The sequence below is a fragment of the Pseudopipra pipra genome, chromosome W, assembly GCF_036250125.1.
Source record: "Pseudopipra pipra isolate bDixPip1 chromosome W, bDixPip1.hap1, whole genome shotgun sequence".
NCBI classification, from domain to species: Eukaryota; Metazoa; Chordata; class Aves; order Passeriformes; family Pipridae; genus Pseudopipra; species Pseudopipra pipra.
The window spans coordinates 20458777-20481056 of NC_087580.1; the positions used below are offsets into that span (position 1 = coordinate 20458777).

The 22280-nt window shown below is 52.4% G+C and overlaps 2 protein-coding genes across 2 annotated transcripts in view; one reads left to right on the forward strand and one right to left on the reverse strand.

Moving 5' to 3' along the window:
- The window catches only part of LOC135405284 (zinc finger protein 239-like), a 92314-nt gene extending 90417 nt beyond the window's left edge, over positions 1–1897 (reverse strand). Inside the window, exon 1 of the mRNA XM_064639951.1 lies at positions 1854–1897. The gene's annotated coding sequence lies outside the window, so the exon portion shown is untranslated. The remainder of the gene's footprint in view (positions 1–1853) is intronic.
- The window catches only part of LOC135405349 (zinc finger protein 70-like), a 431851-nt gene that overhangs the window by 404289 nt on the left and 5282 nt on the right, over positions 1–22280 (forward strand). The gene's annotated exons all lie outside the window — the stretch shown is intronic.

The window sequence follows — 22280 nt, forward strand, 5'->3', positions numbered from 1 at the left end:
GGCCTGGGGGAGCCTGGAGGACTTTGGGGTGCGGGAGGGTCCTGGGGGAGCTGGGGAGGGGCTTTGGGGATTGAGGGTACAAACCAGGACAGACCAGTACAGACCAGCACAGACCAGGACAGACCAGGACAGATCAGCACCTCCTCACTGCTCCTCAGATCTCTCCTGAGCTGGACCACGTTGTTGTGGGACACCTGAGCCCCCCCAGTGCCCTCCCAGTACAGCCCAGTGCCCCCAGTACAGCCCACTGTGTTCCTGTCCCAGGGTGCCGGGTGATCCCTCTTTGGGGGGGTTGGAAGGGATTTGAGGGAGGGCTGGGGGAGATTTGGGGGGATCTGAGGAGTTTGGATGGGGATTTGGGGGTTTTGGGGGGGCTTTGGGTTCATTTAGGGGAGTTAAAAGAGGTCTTGGGGGGTCAAAGGGATCTGTGGGGGGAGGGGATTAAAGGGATAATGGGGGTTAGGGAACATTTGGGGAGTTAATCAGGCTTGGGGGGGGAGAGGAGGGACTGCAACACAAGCAGGTGAATCCTGAGACCCCTTGGTGTCCCCAAGACTCTCTGGGTGTCCCAAATTCCCCCCCTGACACCCCAAGACAACCCTGGTGTCTCCAGTGTCCCCAGGACCTCCCCATGGCCATTATTCCTCCCTGTCCAATCCCACTGTCCACAAATCCCTTTCCACTGTCCCCAAACCCCATCCCTGATGTCCCCAACCCTCCATCTCACCCCAGGAGCCCCCCCTGGACCCTCTGACCACAAAAACGACCCCCTCCCCCCGCTCACAGAAAGGCCAAGGGCATCTGGGGACACGTTGGGGACAGTTGGGGGGCTTTGGGGGGCACTGGGTCATTGCTGGAGGATACTGGGACACACTGGGGGAAACCAGGGGGCACTGGGAGGAACTGGGGGGTTACTGAGGGACACTGGGAGGGATTAGAGGTGAACTGGGGCACACTGGGGTCACTGGCAGAGAACTGGGGAATTACTGGGGGATTACCAGGACACACGGGGGGACACTGGGAGGTTACTGGGCCATACTGGGGGTTACTGGGTGCTCACTGGAGGATCACTGGCCCATACTTCAAAACAGTGGGAGGTCACTGGGACACACTGGGTGGTCACTGGGGGGTTACTGGGCCGTACTGAGGGTCACTCAGAGGTCATTGGGATATACCGGGGTCACTGGGATCCCCTTACTCAGATGTGGTACATCTCCCCCCCCCGGATTTTGGGGGGCATCCCTAGGACCCCTGGAGGCTGGGGGACCCCATGAACCCACTGCTGGGCTTTAGGGAACTCCACAAAATCCCCTCAAAACCCCTGAAATCCCCCCCTCGATCCATCAAAACCTCCTCAAGGTCCCCTTAAATCCCCCCAGAGACCTCATCCCTCCCCAGCACCCCCTAAACCCTCTCAGTGACCCGCAAAACCCACCTGGGACCCCACAAGCCCATTCAGGGATTCCCCCAGTCCCCCTCACGGACCCTCAAAACCGTCTGGGACCCCGAAAACCCCCCAGAGACTCCAAAACTGCCTAAAAGGTCTCCGCAAAGCCCCCCAGAACCCCCAAACCTCCTCACAGACCCCCAAAAGCCCCCCTGGGACCCCTCAAATCTCGTCAGAAAACAAAACCCCCTCAGAGACCCCCAAACCCCCTCAGGGACCTTCCATTTACCCCCTGAGTCCCCTCAGGACAGCGAATCCCCTCAGGGACCCCTAAAAACGTCCCCGGGACCCCCGAACTTCTCCACTAAACCCTCCCGAGCCCTCCAACCCACAGCCGCGCTCCCCGCAGCCCCCGAGGGGATCCCCAGACCCCGCTCTCGCCGCCCCCCCCCCCCGCCAGACTCACAACGACAAACAGGCCCCGCCGCCATCACGGAGTCCCGGAAGCCAAAATGGCGCTGGCTCTGCGCGCGCAGCGCCCGGACTGACCCGCCCTGTAGCCAATCAGCGCGCGGCCACGACCCCTGTCCGCTTCCGCCCTGCGCGGTGCATTGTGGGAGTTGTAGTCCTTGCGGCAGGCGAGGATAGGACTTTTTGGGTTTCAGCTTTTCTGTCTTTATTTTCTCCTTTTTTTTTTCTTTTTCTTTCTTTTTTCTTTCTTCTTTATTTATTCCTCGTCTTCTCTTTCGTCCGCTCACGTGCAAAGGTCCACTATGATCGTCCGCAAGGACTACAACTCCCACAGGGCACCGCGCAAAGCGCAGGCGCGGCGGCGAACGTGCGAGCAGGGGCTGTGCGCTGATTGGCTGCGGTGGTGTTTTCTGAACGCGGTGCGCGCGCAGAGCGCCGTCTTGGCTTCCGGGAATCGTTGATGGCGCCGGGGCCTTCACTTCGCTGTAAGATCTGGCGGGGACTGTGGCGAGAGCGGCGCTCTGGGGATCCCCTCGGGGGCTGCGGGGAGCGCGGCTGTGGGTGGAAAGGCTTGAGGGCTCGGAACGGTTTAGCGCGCGGGTTCGAGGGTTCTCGGGGACGTTTTTAGGGGTCCCTGAGGGGGTTCGGTGTCCTGAGGGGACTCAGGGGGAAGGTTGAAGGTCCCTGAAAGGGTTTGGGGGTCTCCGAGGGACTTTTAGTTTCTGAGAAGATTTGGGGGATCCCAGGTGGGCTTTGGGGATCTCTGAAGAGGTTTGAGGGTCCTGAGGGGCTTTGCAGGGACCTTTTAGGCAGTTTTGGGGTCTCTGGGGGGTTTTCAGGGTCCCAGACGGTTTTGAGGGTCCTTGAGGGAGATTGGGGGGTCCCTGAATGGGCCGGGGGGGTCCCAGGTGGGTTTTGCGGGTCACTGGGAGGGTTTAGGGGGTGCTGGGGAGGGATGAGGTCTCTGAAAGGAATTTGAGGGGACCTTGAGGAGGTTTCGATGGGTCGAGGGGGGGATTTCAGGGGTTTTGAGGGGATTTTGTGGAGTCCCCTAAAGCTCAGCAGTGGGGTTCATGGGGTCCCCCAGCCCCCAGGGGTCCTAGGGATGCCCCCCAAAATCCGGGGGGGGAGATGTACCATATCTGGGTAAAGGGATCCCTAGACCCCAGTATAGCCCAGTGACTTCCCAGTGACCCCCTCAGCGACCAGCCAGTGTGTTCCAGTGACCTCCCACTTCCCCCCAGTATGGGCCAGTGATCCTCCAGTGAGCACCCAGTAACCCCCAGTATGGCCCAGTAACCTCCCAGTGTCTCCCCGTGTGTCTTGTTAATCCCCCAGTAACTCCCCAGTTCTCTGCCAGTGTCCCCCAGTGTGCCCCAGTTCCCCCCCAGTCCCTCCCAGTGCCCCCTGGTTCCCCCCAGTGTGTCCCAGTATCTCCCAGTAATGACCCAGTGGCCCCCAAAGCCCCCCAACTGTCCCCAGTGTGTCCCCAGATGCCCTTGGCCTTTCTGTGAGCGGGGGGAGGGGGTCGTTTTTGTGGTCAGAGGGTCCAGGGGGGGCTCCTGGGGTGAGATGGAGGGTTGGGGACATCAGGGATGGGGTTTGGGGACAGTGGGGACAGTGGGGAGGGCTTTGTGGACAGTGGAATTGGGGGTGTCAGGGGGGGATTGGGGCCATGGGAAGGCCCTGGGGACACTGGAAACACCAGGGGGGGTCTCAGGGTGTCAAAGGGGAAATTTGGGACACCCAGAGAGTCTTGGGAACACCAGGAGGGTCTCAGGACTCACCTGTTCATGGTGCAGCCCCTCCCCTCCCCCCTCAGGCCTCAATAACCCCTCCAAATGTCCCCTAACTCCTGTTTTCCCTTTAATCCTCTTCCCCCACAGATCCTTTTGACTCCCCAAAACCCCTTTTAACTTTCCAAAATGCACCCAAAACCCCCCAAATCTCCCCCCCCCTCAAATCCCTTTCAAACCCCCCCCAAAAGAGGGAGCCTGGGACAAGAACAGTGGGCTGTACTGGGGGCACTGGGCTGTACTGGGAGGGCACTGGGGGGGGGGCTCAAGTGTCCCACAGCAACGTGCCCCAGCTCCAGGAGAGATCTGAGGAGCAGTGAGGAGGTGCTGGTCTGTCCTGGTCTGTACTGGACTGTCCTGGTCTGTGCTGGTTTTTCCCCCCAATCCCCAAAGCCCCTCCCCAGCTCCCCCAGGACCCTCCCGCACCCCAAAGCCCCCCAGGCCCCTGACTTGGTCCTGCTGCCCCTTGAGCATCTGCAGCTCCTGCAGAACCAGGCATTTCATCAGCAAATGTGCAGCTGACACCAAGCTGGGGGTGTGTTGATGTGCTGGAAGGCAGGAGGGCTCTGCAGAGGGACCTGGCCCAGCTGGATCCATGGGCTGATTGCAAGGGATGAGGGTCAAGCAGGCCAAGGGCCGGGTCCTGCCCTTTGGCCACAAGAAGCCCCGGCAGCCCCCCGGGCTGGGGCCAGAGTGTCTGGAGAGCAGGCAGGCAGAAAGGGAGCTGGGAGTGGGGATGGACAGGAAGCTGAACAGGAGGCAGAGTGTGGCCAGGGGGCCAAGAGGGCCAGTGGATGGTGGCCTGGCTGAGGAAGAGTGTGGCAGCCGGAGCAGGGAAGTGATTGTTGGGCTGGAGTGAGCGCTGGTGAGGCCACCCCTGGAGTGCTGTGTCCAGCTCTGGGCCCTGAGTTGAGGAAGGCCCTGGAGGGGCTGGAGCAGGAGCAGAGAAGAGCAGCGAGGCTGGGGAAGGGAGTGGAGCACAAGTGGTGTGAGGAGAGGCTGAGGGAGCTGGGGGTGTTGAGGCTGGAGAAGAGGAGGCTCAGGGGAGACCTCCTGACTCTCTGCAAGTCCCTGCCAGGAGGGTGTAGCCAGGTGGGGTGGGGCTGTTCTACCAGGAAGCAGCAGTAGGACAAGAGGGCTGGGTCTGGAGCTGTGCCAGGGGAGGTTTAGGTTGGATATTGGGAAGGAATTTTTTGCTGAGAGAGTAATGAGGCCTTGGAATGGGCTGGGCAGGGAGGGGGTGGAGTCCCCGTCCCTGGAGGTGTTTGAAGGTGAGAGTGGATGTGGCCTCAGTGCCATGGTCTGGGAAGCACGGCGGGGTTGGATCCAGGGTTGGGCTTGATGATCTCGGAGGTCTTTTCCAACGTGGTTGATTCTGTGATTCTCTGATTACCATTCCTAATTTCTAAGTTCCAGTCCCCCTCCCACAGTTTGCCCCTGTGAGAGGGTTTAGTGATGGTATGGACTTGATATTTTTTTCACCTCATGTGGAGAGTTTTCAGACAAAACACAACCATTCGTTATTGGGGGAAGGGGAAAATATGTACAAAGGTTTATTTACACACACATATATATATTTACATTGAATTAAATTCCTCTTTTCCTTCAATAAAATTCAAGAAGAAAAGAGAAAAGTCTTTCTGTCACTCCTCAGGCCACAGTTCCTTCATTTCCATTTTTTGTGGCACTGGTTAGTGTCCTTCGTTTTCCTGAGGCAGCAGATTTAAGTGTGGCAGTCCGGATTTTTGTTCTTACTTTTGTGGAAGTTCCAACCCCGAGCCCGAGCCTTCGGGGGATTTTCCTTGGAGACCTTCACTTCTCTTGGGTTAGAGCATTTAAGGCAGCTTTCAGTTCAGTCTTACCAGAGCTCCTCTGCTCTGTCTCAGCTCGCCAGCATGATAGAAGCAGCAGCAGCAGCAGAGGGCACGGCCACCTCCTCCGCATTCCGTCCTGGCTCAACTCTCAGGACGACTCCAGGTTTTCAACTCCTTTCTCCCTCTCTCTCTCTAGCTGCTGCTGCATTTCAGGACTCCCTAAGGGTTTGGAAGTCCAACCCTCTTCAGGAAGTCTCTGGGTTTTGGGAAAGTAATACAGTCTTACCCCAAACCAGCTCTGTTGAGTTTTCCTCTGTTTTGCTGCCAGCTCTCCCTCCTGCAGGAACATCTCTGCGTCTTTCAGCTGACTTCATGTTATCTCGTTGCTACTGGCTACCTTTTGGCTTTCAGCCATCGCTGTCTCTGTTCAGGACTGCTCCACTGCTGCTTTTCAGTGTCTTCTGCTGCTGCTGACAGTAAGGAAACTCTTCCAGCTCTTGATTACGGGACCCGGTCCAGCTTTGACACTACACCGGGTCTCTCGTAGCCTCAGCTGGGGGCTGGGGGCCCTTGGCCCCCAGAGGGGCTCACTGGCCCCCAGAGGGGCTCACTGGCCCCCAGAGGGGCTCACTGGCCCCCAGAGGGGCTCACTGGCCCCCTGCTTTCTCCTGGCTCAGATCATGGCTACCTCCCTTCTAAACTATCTTCACCACCTTCTCTTCCGTTTCTGTGGGCATGTAATTTCCGTAGGGCGCACGTGGACTATTGATTGGTCCGGTAAGAGTATTATCAGTGGGGCAAACCATTACTACCTCAGAGAAAGGGTTTTTCAAACCACCATAGCTGCCTAGGGCTGGGGGCAGCTGGGGATGTTGGGACCAGCCAGTGCTGGGGCCCAGCAGAGCACGAGGCCTCTTGCAGAGCCCTGGAGCAGCCTCCCACTTCCCAGCCCCACCCTGGTGGGGTGACACTGTCCCCTCCCTACAGGACACTCCCCCAGAAATCTTCGGGGGGGCCTTTTGTGTCTATTCCTGGTTGCTGATTCCTGCTGGGGACCTGAGAGACCCTCTGCAATCCCATCCATGGGGCACAATCTCCTCTCCAGAGCTCGACTCCCTGCAGACTTTGCAGGGAAATCTGTGCTGGCAGCTGCATCCTCAGCCCCAGGGCAGTTTGTATCCCCAAGTGCTGATCCATCCTGGGGACCCAAGGGATCCTCTGCCATTCCATCCATGCAGCAGGAGTCACCCTCCTGCCCTTGACTTCCTGCAGAGGAACAAGTGCCATCTCTCTGTCTGGGAGAAGCCAGATGCTGCCCCTGGGCCATCAGAAGTGGTGCTGAAGCCTCTTTCAGCCCAGCCCCGGGTGCAGTTTTCTCATCCCCTCACGGAGCGCCCGCTGCCCCAGCCAGCACTGACCAAACAGGGTGTTTGGCACACTTGGATTGGTGGTTTGGAGAAAAGCCTTGGGCTGGCAGGGGGCCAGATAATCTCCAGTAACAACTCTGGTGAGGTGCCTGCACTGGCAGGGGGCCAGGGGATTGCTGCTCCATGGAACCGGCTGGAGCTCTGGGTGAACCTGAGTTGAAGGGCCTGTGACCTGTGGATGAGTCCAGCATGGAGCAGAGACCCCCCTGCAGCCCAGGAGGAGCCCACACCGGACCAGGGGACGCCCAGAGGAGGTTGAGAGCCCATGGGAAGCCCCCACAGAGCTGTGGGAGCAAAGCCCTGGTTTGCAGGGCTGCCCCCCACCCCAGTTTGTTGGGTTTAAGTGCAAACTGCAGCAGGGCCGTCCCTTGGCAGCAGCTGGTGCCGTGACACAGGCTGGGAGATGTGCCAGCCCAGGAGGGACTGAGGGCAGGGGGTTCGTAGGGACCATCCAGGGCCCCTCGCTGCCCACTGATGGAGAAGAGAAGACAATGCCAGGAGGAAGGAACTGGCTGGCCCAGAGGCACAGGAGGGAAGTCAGGCACTCTGAGCCATACCTGGGGAAAGGAATTGCAGCAGGGGGAGATCGGCACCACCAACTCCTTGAGCACCTCCTCAGAAGGGCCCCCAGACTGCAGTGGAGGAAAGAACTGCAGCTGTGACTGGTGGGCACAGGGAGGAGGGAGACAGCCAGCGTAGAGGGCTGGGAGCGGGAAGGGATAAGCTGAGAAGGTGACGGGATAAAGAACTTGTGTCGAGGTTTCTCAGTCAATTGGAGTGATTTTGTGGCACTGCTCGGCTCCACGGGGCTGGGGAGGTGGCAGCGGGACACCCTAACCCACAGCCCCCCAAGGACCCCCAAAAACATTCAGAACCCACCCAGGACCCCCCCCAACCCCTTTTCTGGGGGACTTCTCTGGGCACTGGTGGTGCTGGGAGCCCCCCCGGCTGCGGGCGAGGAGCTCTCGGGTGAGCGGGGGGTGGGAAGGGGGAGGTCGGTGAGAAAAGGGGGGTCAGAGAGGATAAAGGGGTGGTGGGACCCCAGACTGAGTGGGAGGGGAGTGGGACCCCCAAAAGTGGAGGGGGGAGGGGCTCTGAGGTTTGGGGGATAATGGAAAATGGATGGAGAGGTCAGAAGAATGAGGAAAGGGGAGGGTGGGACCCCCAAACTGAGCATGAGGGAGCTGGGGAGTGGGGGGATGATGTGGAAGGGGTGGGAAAGGGGGCAAACAGTGGGGGTCGGGACCCCAAAAGTGATCCTCGGTGGGCTTAGGATTGAGGGGACCACGAAAAGTGGAAGGAACAGGGAAAAGGGTGGAAAAAGGGGGGGTGGTCTGGCAGGTCCGACAGCTCCACAGGGGTCTTTGGGCACAAGGGGGTTGGCAAAGGGAGGTGGCCCCCCTGAGCTCCCAACGTACTGTGGAGTGCTGGGGGCTGCTGGATCCAATGTTCTCAGGGCACAGACATTTCTTTGGGCCAAAGAGCCCTAAAACACTTGGCACAGACTACATTTTACCACCACCTGTTCTCCAACTACTCTGCTGGTTCAGAGCAGCACAGTAGGACAGTGGGGACCCCTGGGATCCCCGGGACAACAAAGTGGAAACCCTGGAGAGGGGGAATGTCTGGGAATGTGGCACCCTGAAGGTGAGAGTCAGAGGAGAAGGGACCCTTGGGACCCCCAACACTCCCAGCATCCCTAAATGGGACCCCCAGCATCGCAGACAGGGGAGACCCTCTGAACCCTAGAGGGGAGAGACCAGAGAGGGAACTTCTGGGAGAGATGTTTTGGGCTAATTTTTGTATTTTGGAGTATTTTTTAGCTCAATCTCAACTTTTTGCACTTTGGGTGGGCTGGGGTCTTCTTGCTCTTTCTGGGTTTTTTTTTGCCTGATTCTCAGTAGTTTCAGTTTTTCTGGGCTGAATCTTGGTGTTTTAGAGGTTTTTATGGACACAGGATGCCCGATGAGTTCTAGAGATGGACTTGGGCAGGAGGAACCCCCAAACCAACACACTCAGCCCTTGTTTTCCCCCCCATCAGGATTTGTCCTTCCCAAAGCTTGGCCAGATGAAGGAGGCTGGGAGGAAGAGGAAGGTGCCTTGGGCCCCCCAGGCAGGTGAGGAGGCAGTCAGTGTCCCTTTGGGCGGGTGTTGTGCTGGCTCTGTCAGCCCAGCATGGCCCCGGCTGCAGGACAACCCCGCTGGCGCCGCCGTCCTGCCGGGGCCGGAGTTGGGGGGATGTCCTTGGCCTTCCCTGAGGGCCAGAGGCAAATCCCCTCCCTGTCCTTGTTGCTTCCTGCCCCAGGCCCCGAGCTGAGGACGGAGAGCCCGGAGGACAAATCCCCCCTTGAGACCCTGGTGGGAGAGGCCGTTTTGAAGGGCTCCCCGGCGCAGGAAGGCAGCGGGGAGGAAAAGGGCCGGAGATCCCCCCGCAGGAGTGGCTCCAAAGCCAGCCCAGGGTGCTCTGAGGAGGAAAGAGCCAGCCTGTGCTGAAAAGGCGGCCAGAGCTTGAGGGGGAGCTCTGACCTGGTGCTCCCTGAGCAGCCTCCCAGCAGGGAGAAACCTTCAGGTGCTTGGAATGTGGGAAGAGCTTCAGGAAGAGCTTCAGCCTCATCCGACACCAGCACATGCACACTGGGGCACGTCCCTACACGTGTGGGCAATGTGGGAAGAGCTTCAGCCAGAGCTCCAACCTCTGCACCCACCAGCTCACCCACACCGGAGAACGACCCTACAAATGTGGGGAATGTGGGAAGTGCTTCAGCCATAGCTCAACCCTCCGCAAACACCATCGTATCCACACTGGGGAACGGCCCTACAAGTGCTTGGATTGTGGGAAGAGGTTTCGGACCAGAGAGAATCTCCTCAGGCATGAGCAGACACACACGGATGAGAGGCCCTTCCGCTGCACCGACTGCGGGAAGAGCTTCAAGCGGAACACCCACCTCGTCAGGCACCGGCGCATCCACACCGGGGAGTGTGGGAAGAGCTTCACCCAGAGCGGTAACTTGACCTCACACCAACGGACCCACTGGTAAGGGAAGCCCTCGAGTGCCCCGACTGCAGGAAGAGCTTCGACCGCTGCTTCCACCCCAAATGAACCCCCTGATGGGGAGGCAACCCCTGGAGTGCAGTGACTGTCGGTCCATCCCTTTCGACCACAAAGGGCCAGTCCCCTTTCCCAGGGGCAGCTTCTTCCAACAGAACCCTTCCTGGGGGGTGTGTGGAGATTCCTGCCTTGGCTGGGGACCCCCCAAGGTCACTGCTGGAGGTTGAGAGCAGAGATCTCCCCACGAGCGTTGGTCTGGGGGAGTTCCATCCATCTCTAATTAAGAATTATTGCTTTGGTGCCAGCTTGAGTAGAATTGCTTCAACAATTGCTTTAGTGTAGAGCACTGTCCTATCTTATCCTGTACTCCTGGTAGTTTTAGTGTTTCTAATGTGCAGTAATTAATTGTGATGAAGATCTTTTGTCTAATCATTTGTAACCCTAAATAAATTCATTTCTATCAATAGATCTGATTTGCCATCATTAAGACCTGGGGGACAAAAGTGGTTCAGTCACACCTCTGTAATTCCTCTAAACTGAAAGTGTTTGCATAAAGCAAGGCTGAGATTGGATCCAGCAGCCCCCAGCACCCCACAGGAAATTAGGAGCTCCGGGGGGCCACCCCCTTTTCCCAGCCCCCCTGTGCCCAAAGACCGTCATGGGACTGTCGGACCTACCAGACCACCCCCCTTTTCCACCCTTCTCCTTGTTCCTCCCACTTTCCCATTGTCCCCTCAATCCCCAACTCCCCCTCAAAAAAGTTTTCGGGTCCCAACCCCCAGTTTTTTTCCCCTCTCCTGTGGGCACTGAAGGAGAAAATGAGGCTGCACACACAGAGTTCCATTTCAGGATTTGTCCGCTCATCTTTCCAATGTCCCCCTTTCATTGGGGTTCCTTTGGAAACAGCACCTGGGCTTTGTCTTTTAGTCCACTGGAATTCCCAGCATGGCCCCAAAGCAGTGCCCTGATCCCACACATTCCCCTCCCCTCATGTGCTGGCTGTGTTCAGCCACCAGAGAAAAACACAGGCTGCCATGCAGAGCGTTCCAAGTGGTTTCCACTTTGGCAAACAGCCCTCTCTGGATGGAAAACACCAGTCAAGGCCAAAACACTCCTGGTTGACCCTGATTAACTGAATGCAGCTGCTGCTGCCTTAACTTGTTCCCACAGAAATTCTCAGGGTTCCTTTGCTTCCAGGAGGCCCCACATGTCCCAATGGCCCCTGGATTCCATGAGCTTCCAGAGTCTCCAAAGGTTCCTTTAGTTCCATGAGGCCCTGCAGTCCCAAAATGCCCTTTGGATTCCAGGAGATTTCCCATTGTCCCAGGGTCCCTTGTGCTTCAGAAGCAGCTGCAGTGGGACAGTGGCCCCTTGGTTCCGTGAGCTCTGCAGTGTTCCAGGAATCCTTGGGTTCCAGGAGAGCCTGCAGTTTCACAAGGCCCACTTGAATGCAGGAGGTTCTGCAGGGTCACAGTGGCCCCTGGATTCTGGGAGGTTCAGAAATATCTCAGGGCTCCCTTGGTTCCAGGAGGACACGCATGTCATCAGGAACCCTTGGTTGCAGGAGGTTTGACAGTGTCTCAGAATTCCTTTGATTTCATGAGGCCCTGGATTGTCCCAATGGACTCCTGATTCCATCAGCCCCCTCAATGTCACAATGGTCCCTTGGTTCCAGGAGTTTCTGCAGCATCCCAGGGTTCCTTTTGTTCCATGTGTGACACCTGCAGTGTCACAATGGGCCCTGAATTCCAGGAGTTTTCCCAGGGTGACAGTGCTGCCTTGATTCCATGAGATTGCCCAGTGTCCCAGGGCTCCAGAAGGCCCTGCAGTGTCACAGTGGTCCTTGGTTCCATGAGGTTACTTATTGCTTTATTTACCTCAGTCTTTAACACCCAAAGCAGTTGTCCTCAGCATCCCCAGCTCCCAGGGCTGGCAGTTGGTGATGGGGAGCTGAGTGAAGCCCCCAGAATGCAGGAGGAAATGGTCAGTGACCTGCTCTGCCAGTGAGACCCCCCCCCAAGTGCCTGGGCCCACATGGGATGCAGCCAAGAGTCCTGAGGGAGCTGGAGAAAGAGCTGGCCAAGCCACTCTCACTCATTGCCCAGCAGTGCTGCACAACTGCACAAGTCCCAGCTGACTGGCAACAAGCAAATGGGATGCCCATCCCCAGGAAGGGCCAAAAGGAGGATCTGGGCAACTCCTGGCCTGTCCCACTGACCTCAGGACCAGGGAAGTCCATGCAGCAGATCCTCCTCAGTGCCATCCCATGGCACGGGCTGGACAACCAGGGGATCAGGCCCAGCCAGTGTGGGGCTGGGAAAGGCAGGTCCTGCCTGACCAACCTCATCTCCTTCTCTGACAAAGGACCCGCTCAGCAGCTGAGGGAAAGGCTGGGATGTGTCTCTCTGGAATTCCAGAAAGCCTTTGGCACCATCTCCCCCAGCATCTCCTGCACAAACTGGCTGCTCATGGCTTGCCCAGGGACCTGTTTGCTGGGTGACAAAGTGTCTGATGGCCCAGGGAGTGGTGGGGAATGGAAGGAAATCCAGGTGGGGCCGGTCACTAGTGGGGTTCCCAAGGGCTCAGGGTTGGGGCTGCTCCTGTTTAACACCGTTCTTGATGATCTGGGCCAGGGGATCGAGTGCCCCCTCAGTAAAGTCGTGGACAACACCACATTGGGTGTGAGTGTGGATGTGCTGGAGGGCAGGAAGGCTCTGCAGAGGGATCTGGACAGGCTGGATCAATAAGGCCAAGTGTCAGGGCCTGCCCTTGGCTCCCAACAACCCCCTGGAATGCTCCAGGCTGGGGGCAGAGGGGCTGGAGAGCTGCTCAGCAGGAAGGGACTTGCGGGTGCTGCTTGACAGCAGCTGGATATGAGGCAGAGTGTGCCCAGGGGGGCAAGAAGGCCAAGGGCATCGTGGCCTTTGTGGAGAAGAGTGTGGCCAGCAGGAGCAGAGAACTGATTGCCCCTCTGTGCTGGGCACTGGGGAGGCCCCACCTTGAGTGCTGTGTCCAGTTCTGGTCCCTCAGTGCAAAAAGGCCCTTGAGGGGCTGGAGCGTGTCCAGAGAAGGGAACAGAGCTGGGGAAGGCTCTGGAAAACATGTCTGCTGAGGGAACTGGGCTGGTTGAGTCTGGAGAAGGGGAGGCTCAGGGGGGACCTCATTGCTCTCTACAATGACCTGAAAGGAGGTTTTTAGTGGGGTCAGGGCTGGTCTCTTCTACCAAGACGATAGTGAAAGGTTGTGAGGGAATGGCCTTAAATTGCGTTGGGCAAGGTTCATATTAGATATTAAAGAAACCTTTTTCCACTGAGGGAGTGTTTGGGCATTGGAACAAGTAGCCCAGGGAGGGGGTGGAGTCTCTGGAAATGTTCAGGTGTGTGGTGGGTTGACCTTGGCTGGACACCAGGTGCCCTCCCAGCCGCTCTATCACTCCCCTTCCCAGTGGGACAGGGGAGAGAGTAAAGTGGAAAAAAAAATCAACTGATGGGTTGAGATAAGGCAGTTTATTTAAAGCAAAAGACAGCAGGGTTTGTTCTCTACTCCCCATGAGCAGCCATGGTCGGCCACTCCTGAGGAGCAGGGCTTGGGTACCTGTGAGGGTTCCTCAGCAGGCAGCCATTAGACAATGAATGCCCCCCTCCTGCTCTGTGCCTCAGCTTTTAGAGCTGAGCTGACCTCCCATGGTCTGCAATGTCCCTGTGGTCAGTTGGGCTCAGCTGGCCTACTTGGGTCCCCTGCCAGGCTCTTGCCCTCAGCTAAGGAAGGAATGTCCCAGTGTTGGTGCTGTGCTCAGCAGTGGCCAAAACACTGGGGTGTTCTCAACCCCCTTCCAGCTGCCAATGCCAAGCCCAGCACTGGGAGGGCTGCTGTGGGGAACTGAACTGCAGCTCAGCCAGACCCAACCCAAATATCTATGGCACATATTCTATAGAATCCATCCTTAGCTGTTGTGTGATAGATCTATAAGATATTACAAATAATAAGCAATAATAAGTCAAGTGTCCTCCTTAGGGACACCCCCTCAAACTCCTGCCTGGGTTTGTTCCCTGGGGGTCTCTGCAGCAGCAAGCACAGCCCCACACTGACTGCTCTGGGCTGTGCAGGCATTTGTGGTTCTGCCTGTCTGACACACACCCCCAGCCTTGGGATGGATCTGGATGACACTGGATGTGATGTCACAGGGGAGATGTGATGTCATATGATGGATGTGATGTCATAGAGGAGCCTTGATGTCCCAATAAGGATGTGATATCACAAGGGGGATGTGATGTCACAACAAGGAGGTGATGTCACAGGAGAGATGTGATGTCACAGGAAGGATGTGATGTCACAGGAATGATGTGATGTCACAGGGGAGCTGTTATGTCATGAGGAGGTGTGATGTCATAGGGGAGATGTGATGGCACAGGGGAGGACGTGATGTCACAGGGATGATATGATATCGCAGGAGAGGTGTGATGTCATATGATGGATGTGACATTATAGGGGAGATGTGATGTCACAGGAAGGATGTGACATCACAGGGGAGATGTGATGTCACGGGAAAGGTGTGATGTCACAGGGGAGATGTGATGTCACATGATGGATGTGATGTCATAAGGGAGCTGTGATGTCACAGGAAGGATGTGATGTCACAGGGGAGGACATGACATCACAGGGATTATATGATATGACATGAGAGATGTGATGTCATATGATGGTTGTGACGTCACAGAGGAGCTGTGATGCCACAGGGGAGATGTGATGTCATAGGGGAGGATGTGATGTCACAAACAAGCATGAGATGTCACAGGCATGATATCATATCACAGGAGAGATGTGATGTCACAATAAGGATGTGATGTTATTGGGGAGCTGTGCTGTCATGGGGAGGATGTGATGTCAGAGGAGAGGACGTGATGTCACAGAGATGATATGACATCACAGGAGAGGTGTGATGTCACAGGGGAGGATGTAATGTCATATGGGAGCTGTGATGTCAAGGGGAGCTGTGATGTCATGGAAAGGTGTGATGTTACAGGGGATATGTGATGTCACAGGGCTGGTGTGATGTCACAGGGGAGATGTCATGTCACAGGAAGGATGTGATGTCATAGACGAGATATGATGTCACAGGGAGGACATGACATCACAGGGATGATATGGTATCACAGGAGAGGTGTGATGTCATATGATGAATGTGACATCATAGGGGAGCTGTGACGTCATGGGTAGGATGTGATGTCATGGGGCATGTGATGTCACAGGGATGATATCACACGAGAGATGTGATGTCATATGATGGATGTGTCGTCATAGAGGAGCCTTGATGTCACAACAAGGATGTGATGTCTCGGGGAGGATGTGACGTCACAGGGGAGCTGTGATGTCATGCGGACGATGTGATGTCACAGGGGAGGACATGATGTCACAGGGATGACATGATATCACAGGAGAGGTGTGATGTCATATGATGGATGTGATGTCATAGGAGAGATGTAATGTCATATGGGAGGTGTGATGTCACCGGAAAGGTGTGATGTCACAGGTAAGCTGTGATTTCCCAGGAGAGCAGTGATATCACAGAGGAGGACGTGATGTCACAGGGAGTTAGTTTTCTGCCTCTTTCGGTTGTTCCTGTGTTGTGCAGAGCCCTTGCTTGTTGGCGTGCTGGTGTCTGTTCCTGGCAGCAATGACAAGGCCGAGTGCAGGAACAAGGAGGTGCTCTGGTACAAACCACTTGTCTGAAGGAAACAGTGTCTTTTAGGACTGTCCCGGTACCTGAGGCACCTGCTGTTCAGATCTGCAGCGGACCTGCTGGTGGGCTACAGTAGGACCTGTGAGCAGGATGGAGAGAAAAACACCCATGACAAATGGCAAAAGAGAGGCCTCGTCCCCTTCTCCTCACCAATTGGGTCCTCACTGGGGCAGGCTGGGCAGGACTGGCATGGAATGATGTGACAGGGTTGTCACTGTGTCACTGTCTGTCAGGCTGAACCTCTGGGTCTGCATTTTCCAGCCCACTGACAGCTGAGGTGAAGCAGTGAGAAGTGGCAAAGCTGCAAATTGCAAGTCAGCCCCAGCAAGACCTGCATTTTAAAAATGTCCTTCTAACATTTTCCTTGCCAGCAGCAGTAAGTTGCTTGGCTGGGAAGAGGGATAAAACCACCTTTGGTCTGTGTAAAGTTCGGGTTAGGAAACTTGCAAGTCCTCCTTGGCTTTTTATTAGAAGCAATGAAAAATGTTGAGCTGCTGTGTTGTCAATCTCTTTGTAAATTTGCAGGTTCATTTTTGAGCTGAATCAAATGGTGATGTAATTACATACTTCTCCTAATTATTGAGAAATTATATACTTCTTATAATTGCCGAGTAATCACTCTGCTATAACTAGAATTTAATGTTACAACTAATTGTATAATTACTGTATCTTAATGTTGTTATCCAGGCAATTTGGAATAGAGTGTTATCCTTTTAATTCATATTGTGTTACTCAAAACTGTCTTTTTAAAATATAGTATAGTTAGCCATTGGAAGAAAGATTAATAATGGAATAAAAATATCATCAGAGGAAACACATGTTTTCCTTCCAGGTTCAGGTGGATGAAAATAAAAATATTACCATGTTAAAACTGTACTGTAGATAGAAAAAGTTTAATTTTCTCATGAATTTGGCATATAAATTGCTACTAGGCAGCCCACTTTTATGCTTAAAGTTTGAATCTCTCCTATGAGCCAACCTGTCAACACTAATTTTTAAACTTTCCTAGACATTGGAGGGGAAATGTTTAAAAAATGCATCTTTTTTCCACCGCCAGCTGAGTCCTGAATGTTTCATGTCACTGGGGAAAGTTTCACAAAGGTGCAGAAGGAGGGTTTGATGTCCAATTGAAGAGCTGAGTTCAAGGACTGTGGATGCATTTTTGTGGTGCTGGTTGAGCAGCCTGGGTCCATGAGAGTGATGTCAGACAAAATCACTTTGCTCCTGCAGGATTCTGTGTGTGGAATGTGTCAAACGTGGTTGTTCTTCTGGCAGGATGAGAAGTTTTGCCTTCATTGCTGTATCTAAAATGGGGTCTGGGGCTTGTGTAAACTTCAGTGAAATCCCAACTGAATCCCTCAGGCTCCATGAAACCATCCCACCTTCACCCTGCTGGAGTCTGTCCGGGGGCTCTGGTGCTGTGGCACGGTGTCATCCAGGGAGAATTGGAGCAAGAAGGAACTGGGTACAAGGCAGGTTTACAAAGAGTTTTACAAGACTGCCCCCCCTCCACAAAACCTCAGAAAATAAGTTTGTCATGTGTTACCAGAAGAATCACTGCAAACACCCTTTGTGCCACTCTGTGAACACCAAAATCATGGAATTGCCTGGACTTGGACCGTGAGTAAATCAGAGATTGTTTGTAGGAATCCCCAAATTAGAAGAAAATCCAGATCACTCCTCTGTGGTGAAATGTCCAGTGAGCAGGACTGAAATGTGCTGCACACACACGTGTTAGAGCACATCCTGGAAATGTGGGAGATTGGAAAACCGATTTCAGATTTAATAACATTTCAGTTTTAACAGCTCATTTAAAACTTGAATAACAATGTGTAAATCCAAGGAGTTTCCCTTAAAAATTAATTAAAACGTTGATTTTCTGGGGTTTTTGTAATTTTATCTTATCTGGGTTTTGTAGAGGACTCAGATGTGAATATTCAATCTGCTCCCTGTGACAATGCCTGACTTCACTTCCAATATTTTTAATAGTTATATACTGTTTAATGTCATTCTCATACCTGTGATCTTAGACTTGTGTGATTCTGCTGTTGTTTGTAACAGAGAATTTCCTTTGGTTCACTGTGAGAGCTCTCCATGGAATGATGAACAGTAGTAATAATATTAATCATTTATAGAGTGCTTTATATGTTGGAAATACAGGATAATCTTTAAATGAGCTCAGCTTTGCTCTCAGATATGTGAGTGAACTCTTCATTGATTTGAAAAAAATTATGACCTGACATACAATTTTTTTTTTTTTATTTTCTAATCTTAGTAGGTATTTTGGAAAAGGTTTCTTTATTTTTGTAGGGCAGAATATTGTCTTAAGTGTGAGATCTTAAAAGGTTTGCAAAGGACATGGAGGTTCTGTGGTGTCCTCTGATGATTTCAGCTGATAAACTGAATGCTTCCAACCCTTTTACCTGTGAGGGGACTGCAGGCCGTGCTGGAAAGCAGGTGTTACTGCAGGGGACTTTCTGCTCTATGCAATGAGTTAGCTGATAAACTCCTAAGGTGAGCATTTTTCTGGTGAATTCAGAAATTGTTACCAGTGTATCAGAGGCACAAGAATTAACAGTAATGTTTGGAATTTGCAGTTATCCCACAGCTTTTCCAGAAGATCAGTAATTTCTGAGAGCTGGCTCCTGTTTGCAGTATAGAGCAGTCAGCTCTGCAACTGCAGGGTTGCTTCATGGATTGGTTGGTTTATTTTCCAAGGTTTACAGGTACCATAAACTGTTGCCAAAAGCAGGAGAAATGATGAATAATATTTTTTCTCCCCAATAGCCAAAATTTCTTGTGTGTGTGTGTTATTGGTATAAATAGTAAGTCTTCTTTTGAGTAGGAGTAAGACTTAGTTCCTAAAGACAGTGAAAAGTAGCAGACACAAAGCCTAACATTTGTTCTTCTCCCCCTTTCTTGTTTTTTCCTAACAGATATTGCTCATTATTCTGTGGTAAATGACACTCAGATGTTCTGCAGCAGCAGGAAATTCAATGTATAGGTACCATTAAAGGCCTGATTCCATTTTCTAACTCCACAGTGCAAGTGAATGCATCCAACAGCCAGGGCAGCTTGATGAGTGATGCTGTAACAATTGTCAGGCCTCCAGGAGGTGAGTGTGAAAAAGTGTTTTTTCTGTGCCTGTAACAATTCCACAAACACTCTGTTGAACAAAATGTTATTTGTTGTCTCAACTGAGGACTGGGAGTTCATAAGAATATGTTTGCATTAGTAGTTCTCACTACCAAAATTGTTCTTTTTGGCTTCTAATTTGTCACATGGTTAACTTTAAGAACTAGAGAATGAAAACAGTTGAATAGTTAACATATTGTGAAGGTGAGAGGTGTATTATGTATTTCATTTTTTTCCTGTGAATGGGGGTGTATTCTATCAGAGACAGCTAATCTAGTCCAGAAAAGGACACAATTTAGGTGAAGTATGCCATTTTTATATATATTCAAAGGTTTTCATGCTTGGGGTTTTTTTTTTTTGTGTTGGTTTTTCTTTTCATTCTGTGTAAATCAACTGGACTTTTCAGTACTGTAATTAAAGTCAACCTTATTTATGTGACAAGTTGGGTTCTTCTGTTGAAGGAATTCTACAATAAAATGACATTGAAATTCCAGGTGAAAACCTACAGAAGACATCTGAAAAATCGCACTGTGAATTTGCTCTTTAGAACCAATTTCCAGATATATGTAAGTACCAGGAATTGGATCAATTTCTATGTTACTTTACTCCTGTGGTTTGCACTGCTTTTCTAAAAAGCTCACTTTTTAATATTTTTTAATTTTTGACAACTCCTGCCCCTACAGTTTTCAGAATAAAATGGCATTTTCATTAACTGTCAGGGAAGGCAAATGTCTGTGAGTTGTTTGTTTGCTGGTTGGGGTTTTGTTGTCATGTTATTCTGTATTTTCTGCACTTGAATGCAGATTATGGAAGTGAGCCTGGTCATCACAAAGCACTTGAGTGAAGGGACAGGGTTTGAAGGTTTGAGCCACTTGGCACAGCTGAGGAAGCTTTGAAGTTCCTCTGCTTGCAATGAGCTCTGTGTTCCTCCAGCAAAGTTCTGTCACCCTGTGACATTTTCATCACCTTTCCACATTAGGAAACAAAAAAAAAGCTGAAGTGGGGGAAAATGAAGGTTCTTTTAAGATCTTGCTGAGGCTGAAATGTAGAGGGAATCAAATCACTGCTTTGTTCCCATCTTTAGCTGGGGACAAAACCAGAGATGATCTTTCTTAAACATGACAGCCATAAAAGTGCTTTTGCTTTATTGCTGGTCCCATTTACAGTTAAAAATTACTCTGTGGGATTTTTCTCTGAGGTTTCAAAAAAGATCTGAAATGGAATTTTAAAAATTTGAAATTTTATATCTGAATTCTTGAAACCCTTTGCTTAATTAAAATATTTTTCCTTCCTATAGCTTGTTTCCAACCAAACATCAGCTTGGCTACCATGTAAAAGGGGATATCCTTGTGCTGTAAGATGGGGAAAATGTAAATACCTGCAAAATTCTGAGACAATGAGACACAAAGGCCACTGAGACTGAAGAGAGAAAAGGAGAGAGAAAGGGAAGATACAACAGTTTATTCTTTTCTGTAGTAATTACACCTGCCAAACATACCCTAATGTCTGAGATTTCTGATGTTGTTTGTTGGCTTTTTTACTGTCATCAGAGGAGTGAATAAGACCTTTATGCAAAGTAAGCCAAGAGTACAATTTTTTTTTCAAACTAAAAATAACCTCTGAATTTTCAACTTGTGTTAAAGAAACCTTTTTGCAGAGTTCTCTGCTGTCTTGCCATATAATTGAAGTGGGGGAATGAAAAAGTATCCAAAAACATCAATAATGCCAAAGCCAAGGAAATCAAGATTTGGCCTTCTACCTGCATTTTAGAGAAAAACTGTCACAACTGTCTCCCAAATAACTTGGATAGAAGACAAAAGGAAACTGGACTTGAGTTCATCATGTTCCTCTCAGGAGATGTCTTTCCTGACACCGTCCCTGCTCTTCTGCACTCCCAGGCAGCACTGGGACTTTGTTTTTCAGGGTGATTTGCTCCCTCCCAGCCCAGTCTGCAGCCACTTGGCATTTCTGTGTAATCAGAAGTTCTGCTCAGCTTTACTGAACGAGTGAGAAGCAGAACTGGCACACAAACCCTCAGTGGTCTGTAGTGTATTAATCAGTAAAATTCTCCCAGTTTTAAGCAGATAGTTTTGCTATTTATCACAGCAAATAAAGTAAGGAAGAATTAGTCAAAATGGAGCAATGCTTGTAATTCTTCTGCATATCTCTAAAATATTTCTTTGTGTGACTTCTCTTTCATCACTTAATATTTGTGTCTCAGTTGTTTGCCTTTTCTGTGACTGTTTCAGAACGAGGGCTTTTCTGTTCTTGTCTTCCCAGTTCATAACTTTTATTCCTAGGATCAACTTTCTTCTCACATTTTTAAGAAAGCAGATTTTTATGATGTGGTAAGGATTACTGAGCACAGTAGGAGTGAAGTCTTGCCAGAGATTTCATTACTACTTCCTTACATTTACATCCTACATGTATAGCACTGTGTTGGCTTTTAAATTTATTCCTAAAGTTGTCTAGACTTCAGAGAAAAAAAAAAAAAGAAAAAACAGGAAAAAATGAGAAAAAAAAACAAAAAGAAAGAACAAAGAAAAAAGAGAAAAAAAGAGAAAGAAAAAAGGGGACAAAATAAAGAAGAAAGAAAGTAAAAGGAGAAAATAAAAGAAGATAGAAAAACTAAAACCAAACTCGTCCTATCGAGTCCCGCCGCAAGGACTCCAACTCCCACAATGCCCCGCGCGGGACGGGGGCGGGACGGGGCCGTGGCCGCGCGCTGATTGGCTGCGGCGCGGGTCAGTCCAGGCGGCGCGCGCGCGGAGCGAGCGCCATTTTGTCCGCGTGGCCGCGATGGCGGAGGAGGCGGCGGGGCGGCCTCTGCGCTGAACTGTGAGAGCTGGCGGGGGGGCGGCGGGAGCGGGGCTCTGGGGATCCCCTCGGGGGCTGCGGGGAGCGCGGCTGTGGGTGGAAAGGCTGGAGGGCTCGGGAGGGTTTGGCGGAGAAGTTCCGGAGTTCCCGGGGACGTTTTGAGCGGTCCCGGAGGGGGTTCGGTGTCCTGAGGGGACTCAGGGGGGAGGCTGAAGGTCTCTGAAGGGGTTTGGGGGTCTCTGAGGGGCTTTTGGTTTCTGAGGAGATTTGGGGTGTCCCAGGTGGGCTTTGGGGGTCTCTGAGGAGGCTGGGGGGTCGTGGGGGTTTTGCGTGAACTTTTTAGGCAGTTTTGGGGTCTCTGGGGGGTTTAAGGGGTCTCAGACGGTTTTGAGGGTCCTTGAGGGGGATTGGGGGGTCCCTGAATGGGCTTGGGGGGTCCCAGGTGGGTTTTGCGGGTCACTGGGAGGATTTAGGGGGTCCTGGGGGGGTGATGAGGTCTCTGAGGGGATTTGAGGGGACCTCGAGGAGGTTTCAATGGATCAAGGGGGGGATTTCAGGGGTTTTGAGGGGATTTTGTGGAGTCCCCTGAAGCCCAGCAATGGGGTTTAGGGGTTCCCCTAGCCCCAAGGGGGGGGGGTCCTAGG